Source organism: Sus scrofa, chromosome 15 (assembly GCF_000003025.6).
Source record: "Sus scrofa isolate TJ Tabasco breed Duroc chromosome 15, Sscrofa11.1, whole genome shotgun sequence".
Taxonomy (NCBI): domain Eukaryota; kingdom Metazoa; phylum Chordata; class Mammalia; order Artiodactyla; family Suidae; genus Sus; species Sus scrofa.
The window spans coordinates 123,568,264-123,584,028 of NC_010457.5; the positions used below are offsets into that span (position 1 = coordinate 123,568,264).

Sequence of the window (15,765 nt, forward strand, 5' to 3'; positions counted from 1 at the left end):
CCCTGGCTAGGGGTCACATCAGAGCTATAGCCACAGGCCTATGCTACAGCCACAGCAACTCAGGATTCGAGCCACATCTGGTGACCTACACCACAGCTCAAGGAAATGCCGGGTACTTAACCCACTGAGCAAGGCCAGGGATCAAACCCACAACTTCATGGATACTAGTGGGATTCGTTTCTGCTGCGCCATGACAGGAACTCCACGAAACACATTTTAGAGTCAGCTTGTTGATTTCCTCAAAAAATTCTACTGGACTTTTTGAGTGGAATTACATTGAATTTATACATTATTATTATTATGATAAAGTCCTTCATGAATATTTACTGATATATATTCAAATTCCAGCTCAAATTCAGGGCTGCAGGGCTTTTTACTTAACCTCTTGTCTGTTACTTATAGGTCTCCTTTAGTCTATGTCCTCGTTCTCTAGGACATTGAAGATGATAGAATTTGGATATTCCATAATTACTTGTTAACTTTATCCCATACTCTATATATAGTCACTGAATCATAATACTTATACTGTTATCACCAATATGATTGTTGGTAGCAAAAAGTTTTTGCTTATCTTTATTCTCCTCCCATTTTTTTATATTGTAGAGTTGCTACATTTTCTGAGCATATACTCATCCTAAACATGTAGTCATTCCATAATAAACACTTTCCCTTGAGATTTTTTTTCCTTAAAGGTATAATTTAAATCCATTTATTTAACTGAGTTATACTCTGTTTCCTTCAAAAATGACTTTAAACTGTTTTTAAAAAAGAAAAACATAGTTGAGAAAAAGGGACACAAAAATGTCAACCATTGTTTAAATATATGTTGTAATTAAGCACAATATTTGGGTCCATAGATGCTAACAGCCAAGTTGAAGCTGAAATGTGACAGGTGACATAAATCAGTGGGGTTTTTTTTTTAGAATATTCTTATTTTGTTTTTTCACTTAAGACTAAGTGCCAAAAACACTTTTCGTATTGTTTCAATAGGAGACAAAATTTGAGATGTATCTTATTCTCAACAAGGGTTTCACAGAAAGGTGAAAGTAAAATTCAGAGGGAAAAAAGTTCAAGACATAATATTGAAGTGCAAATCAGTAAACCTGAGTGATCCTTTAGAGAAGAGATCTTATCTTACAGTCTATTTTTTTTAAACCTTGTAATGTACATGGTGGAGTTGTTTCAGACTCTCTCTATCTCCCTCCCACCTAATTATATAATATGTATACATTATATATAATATAATAATGAAGGTGACCATAATATATACATTTGTTTTCATATTTATTTTAATATTTATATAATTATCATAACTATATACATATAAATTTTTGCTTTCTTAATTAGAAAGGATTTTCTTTCTATCAACAGTACCACCCAAAACCTTAGCTGACCCTTTGAATCAAGAAAAGACATTTGAAAATTATAATTAGGCACCCCTTAGAAACTGCTACAGGTGTTTTACTACCATGCTTAACCTGCATTAAAGAAAATTTCTCATCGACTTGGGGACAAAGCAGAGGAAGAAGGCATTAGATGCGGATAGAATTATAAGGGAAGACGCCATCATGAAAGGAGCAAGTATAAACTAGACATGTCCACTAATGGGATGGGAAGTGGGAGAAGAATAATAGGGACCCTGAATGAGTGGACAAGGAAAGGAAAATCATTGTGCCCTTGACTGCTCATTTTAAAATCCCCGCAGGACCTAAAGGAAATGAGTGTGTCTTGGAGAAGTCCGAATCTGTGAAGAGGAGGATGGCTTAATGAACAGGAAATTATGGAATTACTGGGAAAAGTAATCTGAATGAGAGCAGGGTCAACAATTAAGCCAGGATGGTAGAGGAGAAGGACCTAGAGCTCACCTCCTCTCACTGACACACCAAAATCACAATGAACTGCTGAACAACTGTTTATTAAAAACGACTGGAACCTACCAAGCCTTCTTCAAAAACTGAAGACATAGAGAAGCAATCACATCGAGACGGTAGGAAGGGTACACTCAGGATATGGACAGGAGCAGGGTCAAAGATAAAAACTTAAAAGCTCCTGAGTTCTACGACAAAACGTTAAAATTCCATTTAAAACATTCTAGGGCTTCTTGTCATGGCTTAGCAATAATGAACCTGATTAGTATCCATGAGGATGAGACTTTGATCCCTGGCCTCGCTCAGTGGGTTAAGGATCCAGCGTTGCCCTGAACTGTGTGTAGGCCAGCAGCTACAGCTCCGATTTGACCCCTAGCCTGGGAACTTCTATATGCTGTGAGTATGGCCCTAAAAAGACCAAAAAACATTCTATTACAAAAATATTTTCTGTATTATGGGAGTTCCATCTTGGCACAGTGGGAACAAATCTGACTAGAAACAATGAGGTTGCAGGTTCGATCCCTGGCCTCGCTCAGTGGATAAGGATCCAGCATTGCGATGAGCTGTGGTGTAGGTCGCAGATGTGGCTCATGTGGCTCTGGCATAGGCCAGCAGCAACAGCTCCAATTAGACCCTTGGCCTGGGAACTTCCATATGCTGCAGGTATGGCCCTCAAAAAACAAAAGACCAAAAAAAAAAAAATTCTGTATTAAATCATGCTTCATGATCATGCTTTATGAAATAGCATCTTTTTTTTCTTTTTCTTTTTTTGGGGCTTTTTAGGGCCACACCTGCAGCATATGAGGTTCCCATGCTCGGGGCCAAATTGGAGCTATAGTTGCTGGCCTATGCCACAGGTCACAGCCACAGCAATGTGGGATCCGAGCCATGTCTGGGACCTACACCACAGCTCATGGCAATGCTGGATCCTTAACCCATTGAGTGAGGCCAGGGATTGAACCATCAACCTCATGGTTATTAGTCGCATTCGCTTCCGCTGAGCTACAACGGGAACTCCTGAAACAGCATCTTAATTGCTTGAAGGAAGTTGCTTGCCCTTTTTCAGCTAACTAAATTCTTACTACCACCTCAGAGCAGGTGGACTCTCTCAGAAAATATACTCTCTCTTGAATTTATATAGACTGAAGGATCCCATATTTTTATGCCAATTTTCCTATTTTTCTCTTGTTACTCTGCATTTTATCTTCATGCTCTGAGGGCATTCTGACCTCTTAATTCCTGGAGGGCGACAATTAACCAGAAACACTCTTAACTGCACAGGGAATTGAATGGAAACTCTTGATAGGTCTTTGGTCAATCACTTTAAGAAAATCTATTTCATTTAAGCCATTCCTGGAAAATTTTGTGTTAATCACGTTGTGCACCCTTTTGCTTCTATCTCATAATGTAGGGACACACAGGTTAATGTGAAAGAAGCATATCCATTTGATAAAGAAATCAAGACTTTCAAGTGATAGGTCCAGGGTTAGTGGCAATATTAACACTGATTTCTCATGTTCTTTCCTATGACACCTAAGTAACACATTATTTGCATTCATAAATTATTAAAATATTATATGATTTAGTAATAACAGGTCCTCATTAGGAAAAAAATTGTACCAATGGAAAATAACTCATTAGGAAAAAAATTGTACCAATGGAAAATAAAAGTTTTGCTTGAAAATCATAGAAAGTATATTCCCTTAGTAAAGGAGATGGATAGGCTGTTGTGTTGGATGGAAACTGGACTTAGGGCCAGAGACATGGGTTCAAACTTTAAGTCTATAACTTACATGTTGAATAATATTGGATGAGTCATTTAATATTTCCGGGCCTTGAATATCTTTGGGCCATGACATAGAGAGATGATAATAATAACTATCTCATGGGATTTGTAGTCATGACTCGATGAAATAACATGTAAAAAAGTTCTTGGTAAAATAGTATAGTAGTCTGTAACTGTTGCAGGAAGGGGGACCCCTTCCAAGGCCCAAGAATTGGGAAACGGCACCCACCCAGGAGGCACGCAGCGGGGAAGGGAACCCAGGAGAACTGCTCTGCCATGTGGCTCTCGATCTCAGGTTTTATCGGAATGGGAGTTAGTTTCTGGGCTGTCTCTGGCCAATTGTCTCACTCGGCTCTTCCTTGGTCTGGCTCAGGGTCCTTCCTGGCTGCACACACACCTCTCAGCCAAGATGGATTCGAGCACCAAGAATTCTGGGAGGTCGGGTCCCTCCCACCTCCTCCTGGTTAGTCTTCAGGGCAGCACCGTGTTCCTTATCAGGGCCTCCTGCTGTGAAACAACTCATGCAAGTTGTTATTATCATGCCTGGCCAAAGTGGATGGTTTCAGTCCTTGGGCCCCTAACGTAATTTGTAGCCCGTCCATGTAGTGTGTGATGGTTTATAAAAATCTAGGTCTGCTCTGTTTGACCAAAAAAATCCCCATCCAGGCTAGTCTGGTGAGAAACCTACCTTCATGCTTTTATGTCACCCCAAACAGCTGTAATTTGTTATCAGAAGTTGTTACTCCTCCCACCTGGTGAGAATGACTGGCTTGTGTGTAACCCCCTCAAGCCCTCCAGGGACGAGGGGCCAGGAGGCTGGGTGGACTATGAGTGACATTGGCCCCATGGTCAGTACATGATGTCCCCATCCATCTCAGGCCACAACAGCTTCCAGCGCCAAAGAACATTAAGCCAACTCTCCCTTTCATCTTCAGGGCAGGATGTTGGCTGTTTTAAGATTACAGATGCTATTTATATGGCTGAGAGCAGAAATGATCGTACACACTAATATGTTTTCATCAGCTTTTGAAAGAGACCCCTCCATCTATGCCCTCCCTCCTGACATGTACCCACTGGTTATGTACCAAAACATGCCATTAAAGAATACGTTTTTCTTTTTGCTGACAAACAAAGTCAAATGCTAATCAATAGAAATTCAGTTGGCAGAGATGTCTTGCTCATCAGTGAAATTACATCTGGATCTTGTTGGCTTGGTGGTAGGGAGCTCTTCAGATAGGAAACTGAAATGAAAAAATATGTGCTCTGTTACTTACAGGAAAATGCAAACACCCATAACTATCCATCAAGAAAACAAACCCAAACCCCTCAGTTGTTCAGGTGTTGTGAACCAATTTTATTATTCTTCCAACAAAATATGAGCAAATAAAATATAATAGATTTTTTCTATTCAAAATTTAAATGTTCTTTATAGGTGATTACTCTCAAAAGCAGTTGGGGCTCAAACAGTTCTGCCCTGTTACCTTTACAGGCCTCTGTCAGTCAAAACTGACCCTTTCACTCATATACAATGAGGTTACTACCCCAGGTCCATAGCTATTGTTTACTTTTAAAGGAAACACGTAAAACATTAGCATTTCCTAACAATAACTCTTCCCAGGTGATTTATGTAGGTAGAAGAGCTTCATTCATCAGTGAAGATCCATCAACCAAATTGTAGATCTAGGTTGGTTTTGACACTCTAGTTAGTAACCAAGCTCTTAGCACATGAAAAGGAAGTTGCTTACCCCTTCTGCTCTCCACCAAATGCTGTGGAGACAAGAGAATAAAAAACAACAACAACAACAAAAAAGGAAAACCCTAAACATCAGCACAGTCTCTGATAAGACCGAGAGTAAACAGAATATATTATCTCTCTCAGAAATATTTCTAAACTCACTGTAATGACTGTTATTTCCTTTGGATAAATATTCAAAAATGGTTCTGCTGAATGGTATGGTAGTTCTATTTTTTTGTGATTTTTATTTTTTCCATTACAGCTGATATACAGCGTTCTGTCAATTTCTACTGTACATCAAAGTGACCCAGCCATATATATATATAAGTATATATATATACTTTTTCTCACATTATCCTCCATCATGTTCCATCAGAAGTGACCGGATAGAGTTCCCTGTGCTACATGGCAGGATTTCAGTGCTTATCCGTTCCAAAGCCAATAGTTTGCATCTATTAACCCCAGACTCCCAGTTCCTCCCACTCCCTCCCTCTCCCCATTGGCAACCACAGGTCTGTGTTCCAAGTCCATGAGTTTCTTTTCTGTGGAAAGTTTCATTTGTACCATATATTAGATTCCAGATATGTGATATCATATGGTATTTGATATCTTTCTCTTTCTGATTTACTTCACTCAGTATGAATCTCTAGTTCCATCCATGTTGCTGCAAATGACATTATTTTGTTCTTTTTTGTGGCTGAGTAGTATTCCATTGTGTATATATACCACATCTTCTTAATCTATTCATCTGTCGATGGACATTTAGGTTATTTCCATGCCTTGGTTGTTGTGAATAGTGCTGGTATGAACATGTGGATGCATGTGTCTTTTTCAAGGAAAGTTTTGTCCAGATTTATGCCCAAGAGTGGGATTGCTAGGTCATATGGTAGTTTTTTATATTTAGTTTTCTGATGTACTTCCATACTGTTTTCTATAGTGATTGTACCAATTTATATTTCAACCAACAGTATGGGAGGGTTCCCTTTTCTCCACACCCTCTCCAGCATTTATTATTTGTGGGCTTATTAATGATGGCCATTCTGACTGGTGTGTGGTGATACCTCATAGTAGTTTTGATTTGCATTTCTCTAATAATCAGTGATGTTAAGCATTTTTTCATGCGCTTGTTGGCCATCTGTGTATCTTCTTTGGAGAAATGTTTATTCAGGTCTTCTGCCCATTTTTCAACTGGGTTGTTGGCTTTTTTTTTTTTTTTTTTTTTTTTTTTTGCTGTTGAGTTGCATTTCTTAGGTCAGTCTCCCAAGGCAAGAGAAATAAAAGCAAAAATAAACCAATGGGACCTAATCAAACTGACGAGATTTTGCACAGCAAAGGAAACCATAAAAAAAAAAAAAAGAAACAAAAAACCCAAAAAGACAAAATACAGAATGGGAGAAAATAGGTTCAAATGATGCAACTGACAAGGGATTAATTTCTATTTTTAATTTCTTGAGGAACCTCCATATTGATTTCTATAATGGCTACACCAATTTGTAGTCCCACCAGCAGTATACACCTTCTCCAGCAGTATACACCTTCTCCCTTAATCCAGATCCTCACCAACATTTTTTTTTCTTGTCTCTTTGGTAATTGCCGTCTTTGCAAGTGTGAGGTGACATTTCATTGTGTCTTTGATTATTTCCCTGAGGATTAGTGACGTTGAGCATCATTTCATGTACTTGTTGGTGATCTGAATATCTTCCTTGAAAACATGTCTGTTCACGTTGTTTTCCCATTCATTAATTATCTTGTTTTGGTTTTCACTATTAAGTTGTATGAGTTCTTTCTATATTAACTCATTATAGGGTATTTGGTTTGCATATATTTTCTTCTATTTCATAAGTTGCTTTGTTGTTGTTTATAACTTCCTTTGTTGAACTGAAGCTTTTTAGTAGCTACTATTTCAAAGAGATATCTGTATGTATATTACATATGTTTTATATATATATATAATTCAGCCTTAAAAAAGAAGGAAATTCCATCATTTGTGACAACATGGATGAACCAGGAAGGCATTAATTATGCTAATTGAAATAAGCCAGCAGAGAAGATAAATACTGCATGATATCACTTATATGTTAAATCTAAAAAAAAAAAAAAAAAAAACAGAAACAGAGTAGAGAAGTGGTTGCTAGGGACTGGGAGTTGATGGAAATAGGGAGAGATGGGTAAAGGGTACAGACTTTCAGCTATAAGATGAATATGGCTCAAGGATCTAAAGAAAACATAAGAACAATCATTGAAAATACTGTATCTTATAATCAAAATTTGCTAGGAGAGCAGAACTTAAATATTCTCACCAAAAAATAAAAAGGTAAATATGTAAGTTGACTGATATGTAAATTAATTAGCTTAATGAAGGGAAATCCTTTCATAATGTGCATCTACATAAAATCATCACATTTTATGCTTTATATATATTACAATTTTATTTGGCAATTGAATCTCAATAAAGCTGAAAAAAAAAAGTGTTTTGATTTTGTTAAGCCTTTAAAATAGAATGTTGAATGCTCTGGCTCCTTCCATCCCCTCCCCCCCCTTTCTTTCTTATCTCCAAATGCTTTCACGTATGTCAGTTTACCTTGTTTTCACAGATATCTGAAAAAATAGGATGATATTTGGGCATTACAAATATGATTGATGACTTCTTCAAAGCGAAGCATCTGATAATTGATATATCTGATGTTCAAACTCAAATTTCCTAACAATTGGTGCAGGACTTTTTTTTCAGTATTTCTAATCACTCAATTGCTATTTAATTCAGATATTAAATGTCTGTTGGTCAATCCCACTCTTAAGGATACAGTCAGTAGAATCAGTTATAAGTACGAAAATCCAAGCAAGCAAAAAGCATATTGAAAACAGCTTTAAAATTCTGGGAGAACTACTAAAAATATCAACAAGAATAAGCATTTTCTAGCTTAATCCGTTGCATAAATAGATGCTACTGCTGACAGTGTTTCTTCCAGAGCTGGACTTCCCACTGTCAGCAAGATGCATGCTGAGATATTTACAGTGATCATGTTTTACATCATACCATCTACTCCCTCCTTGGCTTTCTCAGCATATTCTGAGCAGGGTGGGATAAAAGGCTGGTATCATGTAGCAATGACCTCAAAAGCCCCCGGCTGGGCATTGTCCGTGTGGCATGTTCTCCAGCTTTCAGTTCTTTGAATCCCTAAGCTGACAACCAGAGGGATTGCTAAGCACTAACTTGGTAGTATGGCCTGCAACATAAAATTGACTACCTCTCTAATTTCTGATGGACAAGGATAGAGGAGTCACATTAAAACTGAATTTCCGGAGTTCCCGTTGTGGCGCAGTGGTTAACGAATCCAACTAGGAACCATGAGGTTGCGGGTTCGGTCCCTGCCCTTGCTCAGTGGGTTAACGATCCGGCGTTGCCGTGAGCTGTGGTGTAGGTTGCAGACGCGGCTCGGATCCCACGTTGCTGTGGCTCTGGCGTAGGCCGGTGGCTACAGCTCCGATTCAACCCCTAGCCTGGGAACCTCCATATGCCGCGGGAGCGGCCCAAGAAATAGCAACAACAACAACAACAAAAAAAAAGACAAAAAAAAAAAACAAAAAAAACCTGAATTTCCAATTGTCCTCACTGCGCACACTTAGTGTTGATTATCTCTTTGCCTATAATAAAACAAGAAGGGCCACCACTATGACTCACCTGAATGCTCCAGTAATTTATCACCAAGTTACGTGTGTGTGTGTGTGTGTGTGTGTGTGAGATACTACTTTCAAGGATGGTAGGGGCAGGTATCCATACTTTCAAGAAGCTGACCTTCAAGTATATAAAAACCATTTCCAAAAATCACGAAAAGGAAAGGGAAGCAAAAGGGACTACCTTAATGGCAGAGATGATTGGTTTAGCACAAAAGTTAAACTTAAAAATGTCTTACAAAGTCTGACATTTCTCTTGGGCCTTTCCATTCCCATTCTTCCTCTCTGCCCTTGCTTCACTTAAAGTTCCTCTTCAAAATCTCTCACCTCTCCAGTCTCCCAAAAACCTCCTCCTAGCAACACCCGTATTGAAATTCACCTTCAGTGGTGGGCTAACCAGGTGCCAAAGCCTGACTTTCTGATCTCCAGACTGATGTTGAAGCCAATTTCTCTTTGTGCTTTGCCTTGAACACAACCCCCACTCTCCAGATATTAATGGTTCCTTCTGTGCCTCCAGTACCTTGAGTTTGTGCCTCTTTTGTAGCACTCATTCACTTTGGGTATGGTTTGCAAGAAGTTGTTAACATATCTGTCTGCTCCCGTAGTGACTAATGTCCCTAAGGTAGGGGCCGTGTCCTTTTCAAAAATTGTGTTCAATATATTTATGTAGACATAACGTGTCTCTGAAATCTCTAAGAGTGGTTCCAAACAGGACAATTCTGTACCTTCCCCTGTGGATAAAGAGGGCAAGGGCATTTGGCCCTGTGTGGAAACATTTTTGGTTACCACGACTTTGGAGGTGGGCTGCTATTAGATTCTAGCGGTCAGAGGCCAGGATGCTGCTATACCTCCTCCAATGTGCAGGACAACTCTACACTTCAAAGAAGTATCCAGTTCAAAATACTGATAGAGCTGAGGTTAAAAACCCATGCTAACAAAACAAACTAAATATTTATTTACCCCCAAATAAAATCGATGTGCATCTCTCCAAATGGGCTGTTTTTCTTTGGTTGATTTGACCAATATTTCTGTCAGGACAAGCATCCTAGCCTAACCAATACTTTTTCCAGCATAAGAGGTCTTCTTTCCCACAGTTCAGCTCATTTAATCTTTATGACCCTTTGTGAAGCCTAAGTAGATTTTATTCTTCCCATTTTAAGGAACTTGAGACTAAGAAGAGCTAAGTAATCTGTAAAGGTTTCATGCCTAGGAAGGTGGCAGCAGAACTTGAATCTAGAACTTCTAGCTCCATAGTCATGAGAAAAAGAGTAAAGACACAAATGCACAAAAATCCAGAGCATGTTGAGACCAGCCAGTTGTAAAGTGCTGCTAAATCCTAGCAATAAAGTAAAATTGTCCCTTAAGCTAAAGCTAAATTGTTTGGGGTCATATAGTTGAGGCCCCTGAAGACATTTTTTTAAATCTAATTTTATTTTTATTAGCGTGTAGTTGAGTTACAGTGTTGTGTCAATTTCTGCTGTACAGTATAGTGACCCAGTATATTAGTATATATACCGATATATATGTTATATATCAGTATTATATACATTACTATTATATATATTAATGTTTTTTTCTTATACTATCTTTCATCATGTTGTCTCCCAAGAGATTGGATATATACACATATATATATATAATATATATTAGTATTATATATATCACTATTATGTATATATATTTTTATTTTTTTATACTCTCTTTCATCATGTTCTACCCCAAGAGATTGGATATAGTTCCCTGTGCTATACAGTAGAACCTCATTTCTTATTCATTCGAATTGTAATAGTTTGCATCTACCAACACCAAACCATCTGTCACTCCCTCTTCTTTCCCCCTCCCCCTTGGCAACCACAATTCTGTTCTCTATGTCCATGAATCTGTTTCTGGTCTGTAGATAGAAACATATCTTCGTTTTCACAAAATGAGACAAGGCTGTCCACTTTCACCACTGTTCTTCAACATAGTTTTGGAAGTCCTGGCCATGGTAGTCAGAGAAGAAAAGTAAATAAAAGGAATCCAAATTGGAAGAGAAGAAGTAAAACAATCACTGTTTGCAGATGACGTGATACTACACCTAGAAAATCCTAAAGACGCTACCAGGAAACTATTAGAGCTCATCAGTGAATTTGGTAAAATAGCAGGATACAAAATTAATACACTGAAGGCTTTTGTAGGCATTTTGAACTCTAATAGAAGTGGAGAACTGGGGTAGACAGTAGAGTAGCTGGTTAGAAATATTCTTTAGAAAGATTGGTCTGGGCTTTAAATATTCTTTAGAAAGATTGGGCTGCTTGGCAAGGGGATCATTTAGAAAGTGGCTGCAGTTCTTCTGGTCCTGTTTCTAACCCCAAGAGGTACATATCAGCTCTTCAGTGTTGGTGGAAGCTGCCATAGTCCACTCCAGACAGACAACATCAACGTGTTTGAGAGGGTAAATAACTACTCCATGGAAGTCTTTGTGCACATTTTATGTCTGTTACTATGCTCTTAACTAAAGCCACAAATTCTTAGACTTCATTTTTTAAACCAATAACCTAAACATATAGACCCTATAGACCTGCACATGCTTGATGGGATAAGCAATTAACTCATGTAAGGAAGCTGAAAGCCACATTGAGAGACTTGATTTCATTTAAACTATTTGAGTCTTTATGAACAAAGTGGCCCACTGCTGTCTTTTAGTGTACGCGGGTTTAGAAAACATATTATAAATGGAAGTTATCATGGGGTTCTTCTCAATAAATCTGAGCCTGATTTTGAGTTTTGAGATGAAAAATATTCTAAGCAGCTAGAATTTCAGGGGGTGTATACATGTTCTCAAAAAGAATAATATATAGACACAGCCCGGGAACCTCCCACCTGTTATACCTGGAGTGAAATGTATTCTTCTGTGAATGTATTTCTTCTTAACCTCCCACAGATGAAACAGAAGCTGTGTCACCTGTGATCTATTTCTCCTATAATGAGAGATGACAGCTTGTTTTGCATTTTTTTGGCCTTCTTTTTAAACCTCAGACTAATCCATCATGAACAGCAACTGCTTTCATTGTATAGGCCTTTGAGTTTCGGAATGTCTAATTTGTTTATTTAAATGAAAAAGAGATTCCAAAAGAAAGCAGCAAAGCTAAGAAGAGGTTTAGCTTCTCATTTGCAACCAAATACTCATTTTGCCTCTGAGATCTCCATTTTGAGCACTGTCAAGGTACAAATATGCTGTAAAAGCCTCATTATAGGGAGGATATCTACTGAAATGGCTAGGGGACTTGTTACAGGTCACAGCCATTCTGACATTTCAGTTCTTTGGCCCTCTTCACGGCACAGCATATTGAGTGACTTTGGGAAGGGTTTCTTCCCAAATCTCTTAACAAATGAGCAAATATTTACCCCATGCCTCACTGCTGTGGTTGTTATATCTAGACGAGAACTGGAAACAATCTTAGAAAGAAGAGATGATATTCATCAATGAATATGCTTCTTTCTTTTGAATTACAAAAGATCTCAATTCTAAAGTCCTTGTTCTTCAGTGTTGGCTTAGAGGGGAAAAAATTTCCCTAGGCAGACAGGTCTTTGTGGACTTGTCAGAAGACTGTTTTAGAACAGTGGACAGATGTTCACAGGTGCTTCTCTCTAGGAAAGTACTTTTTTCTGTCTCAACATAAGACATCAGAAAGGTTTCCATAGGCGTATACCTTGCATACTGAGGAGGATCAGTTACCTCAGTCCAAATTATGGATCTGTGGATTATGTGTCAACCATTAAGAATTTACTGAGTTCCTATTAAGTGCCTTTTCCTGTGAAGGTTATAGTGAAGGATGATATGCAGTTATTCTGTCCTTGAGGAATTTAAGTGGATGTTTGACAATGCTAATTTACTCAAAACAACTGCAGAAGGATACACAGTGGTGACTGATCAAGGGAGAGGAGTTGTTTGGTGTGGATATTAAGTGTGCTTTTATAATTCAGAAAGAAAGGGAGTAAATGAAGATTGGCAAGCTCGGAAACTATCACCTTGAAGAGATAATCCTAGAACTGGACTTTTTAAGTCTTGACATTTGAGTGTATCATAGGGAAAAGGTGGAATTTCAAATCTGGAGAGCAACACAAACACATAAAAACATGGGAGGACACAGTAGTATTGGACGATAGGAAAGTGACAGTGTAGACAGGAGATCGTTCTGACGATACCTAGGCTTTAAGTGTAAGAGAGGAGAATATAAGATTGAAGAAGTATAATGGGAAAATATTGAGTGGCCTTGAAAACTTAATGAAGGAATTTGGACTTGATGCCACATGCAATATTTACTGTAGATCTTTTGAAGGAAGATCTATGATGAGAGAAGCACTGGTGGTCCAAATTGATTATGCAGGGCATAGGTTTGGGGACGAGTTAGAGGAAGGCAGGTATGTAGCAATGCGGACTTGTTTTCAGGTTCATTAAAAAGGAAGAAGGAAGGCAGGGATGGACGTGAGAGCCCTGTTGAAGGCTTGGTGACTAAGAGTTAAAGGATTGAGCATCACTGAAGATGAGTTCAAGACTAGAGGTGAGACTGTTAAAACCTAAGGAGGAAGGACTTTCAAAAGTTTGGGAAAGAGCTTCTGTGTCTTTCCCCAGGAGATGATAGCCCCTTTGGCTTTCCCTTAAGAGAATCTGGAATGAAAGAAATCAAAACCAAAAACTAGATATTATTCCCTCAAAACTGGTGAAAGACTAAAACGGTATTCTGAAGAATAAGTCCTTTCCAACATGAAAATTTATTGACATGATGGAATATTTGACTTAGTCCATTTTTAAATTCTATTATAGCAACATCAGTATATATGTTTTTTGAGAATAAAATCAATAGAGAGGAAAGACATTGCACTGCATCCTTATTGCTTTGTGTTCTTATGATACAGGCTCTTGACTGCATAGGGATCTGGACCTTTCCCTTGGCCTGTGTTGTCATAATCTTCTTCCTCATTTTATATGCTTATAATTCCTGACCGTAATATGAAACCCTCCTCAGTAGAGTGTGCTGAGAAACAAGCAGACTTCCTCTTCCCTTTCAATTACCACTCTCAGCTTTTCATTTTCCTACCAAGAACCCTTTTCTCTACCCTCAACTGGGACAATCCAGTTAAGCAGAAAGTAAGTTAACATACAATCAGAGTCTTGCTGTGTTTTTTCTCAATTCTTTTCACTCTACCCTAAGGAAGTCATCTATTTAAAGAAGTGGGAATAAAATGCTTAGAACTGGCTACTCTGGCCTCTCAAGCAACATAAGGCAGTGGAAAATAACTTTGGAAATAAATATAGCTTTATACACTCAACAGGCTGCTTTCAAATCTTTACATGCTTCTACCAATTGCCTATTTTTATTGTTGTAGTGAAACTGCATGTTTATCACATTGTTCAAATAACCTCGCATAGGGTCTTTTAATATTTCGACTGCAGTGAGTTTTAATTTATGTGCTTTCAAATAAAATTGATGACTTTCCTAATAGAAGAGGATGAGCAGAAGCAAAAAGGGTAGAGAAAGAGCATTGAGTTTGGTGCAGAGTTGATCCCAAGAGAAGCTGGAACACTTAGGGAAATTCTGATTTACATTGATGATGTTCTCACCAGTATCTTTTGCCTTAGCAATTGTCCCTTTTCTGATTTCATCCAAGAGAAAACTCTCCTTAAATATGTGTACATAATCTAGTCTATAGATATTGTAGTTAAACTTCTTCATTGTGCAAATGGCTTTTGCTCAAATGGATCTCATTTTCAACTGCTGAATGCCAAGGTGGCTCCTGTACTAGAGAAGTTCATGATATGGTCTTGAGCCAGTTGGAAATATCATTGAGATTTGAATTCTGTCTTTGCCATTTATCAGTTTAGTCATCTTAGTAAAGTCACTTAACAGTTTGAATCTTGATTTTTCTGTAAAATTAGAATAGTAATAATTACTTGATTGTTGTGAGAATTAATTTTTTTTATATATTAGTTATAGAAATTTTTAATATCTTTCTGTGGTAACTAAAAATGGAACTGCTTTTCACTTCTCAATTAAATGTGACCTCCAAGTCACATATAAAGCAGGAAAAATATTTACATAACATTTTGGGGAGGGGGACGATTTTCTCCTCAAAATCAGTTTGAGGAATCTATAGAATGCCATATACAGCTATGGATTTGGAGTTTACTCGGAAGCTGGCAAACATCTGCATCTTCCACTTCTGGGTCAGCATCTGTTCTGTGTTGCTGCATTCAAATTCCAAATGTATATCTTATCAGCTCGGTGATGCTTCCAAATTGTTTGACATCTCTGAGCACAATCTTTACGTCTGGCAGGCAGAGTAGGCAGAGAAGTGCAAAGAACTTGTAAAAGAACACCCAATAAACATTTATCACTGAAAAAATTAATTTGTCATTGTGCCCTATGACCTCTCTATGAGCCTGAGGGATTTTTTTTTTTTTTTTTTTTTTTTTTTTTTTTTTTTTGTCTTTTTAGGGCTGCGCCTGCGGCATATGGAGTTTCCCAGACTGGGGGTTGAATCAGAGCTACAGCTGCTGGCCTACACCATGGCCACAGCAATGAGGGATCCGAGCTGGGTCTGCAACTTACACCACAGCTTACAGCAACACTAGATTCCTAACCCACTGAGTGAGGCCAGGGATCGAACCTGCATCCTCATGGATACTAGTCAGATTTTTTTTTCCACTGAGCCACGAC

General features: G+C 38.2%; 1 long non-coding RNA gene across 1 annotated transcript in view; it reads right to left on the reverse strand.

Annotated features, from left to right (window-relative positions):
• Positions 2,811-15,765, reverse strand: part of LOC110257035 — a 65,261-nt gene continuing 52,306 nt past the window's right edge. The window contains exon 3 of the long non-coding RNA XR_002339194.1: positions 2,811-4,895. This is a non-coding gene — a long non-coding RNA (uncharacterized LOC110257035). The remainder of the gene's footprint in view (positions 4,896-15,765) is intronic.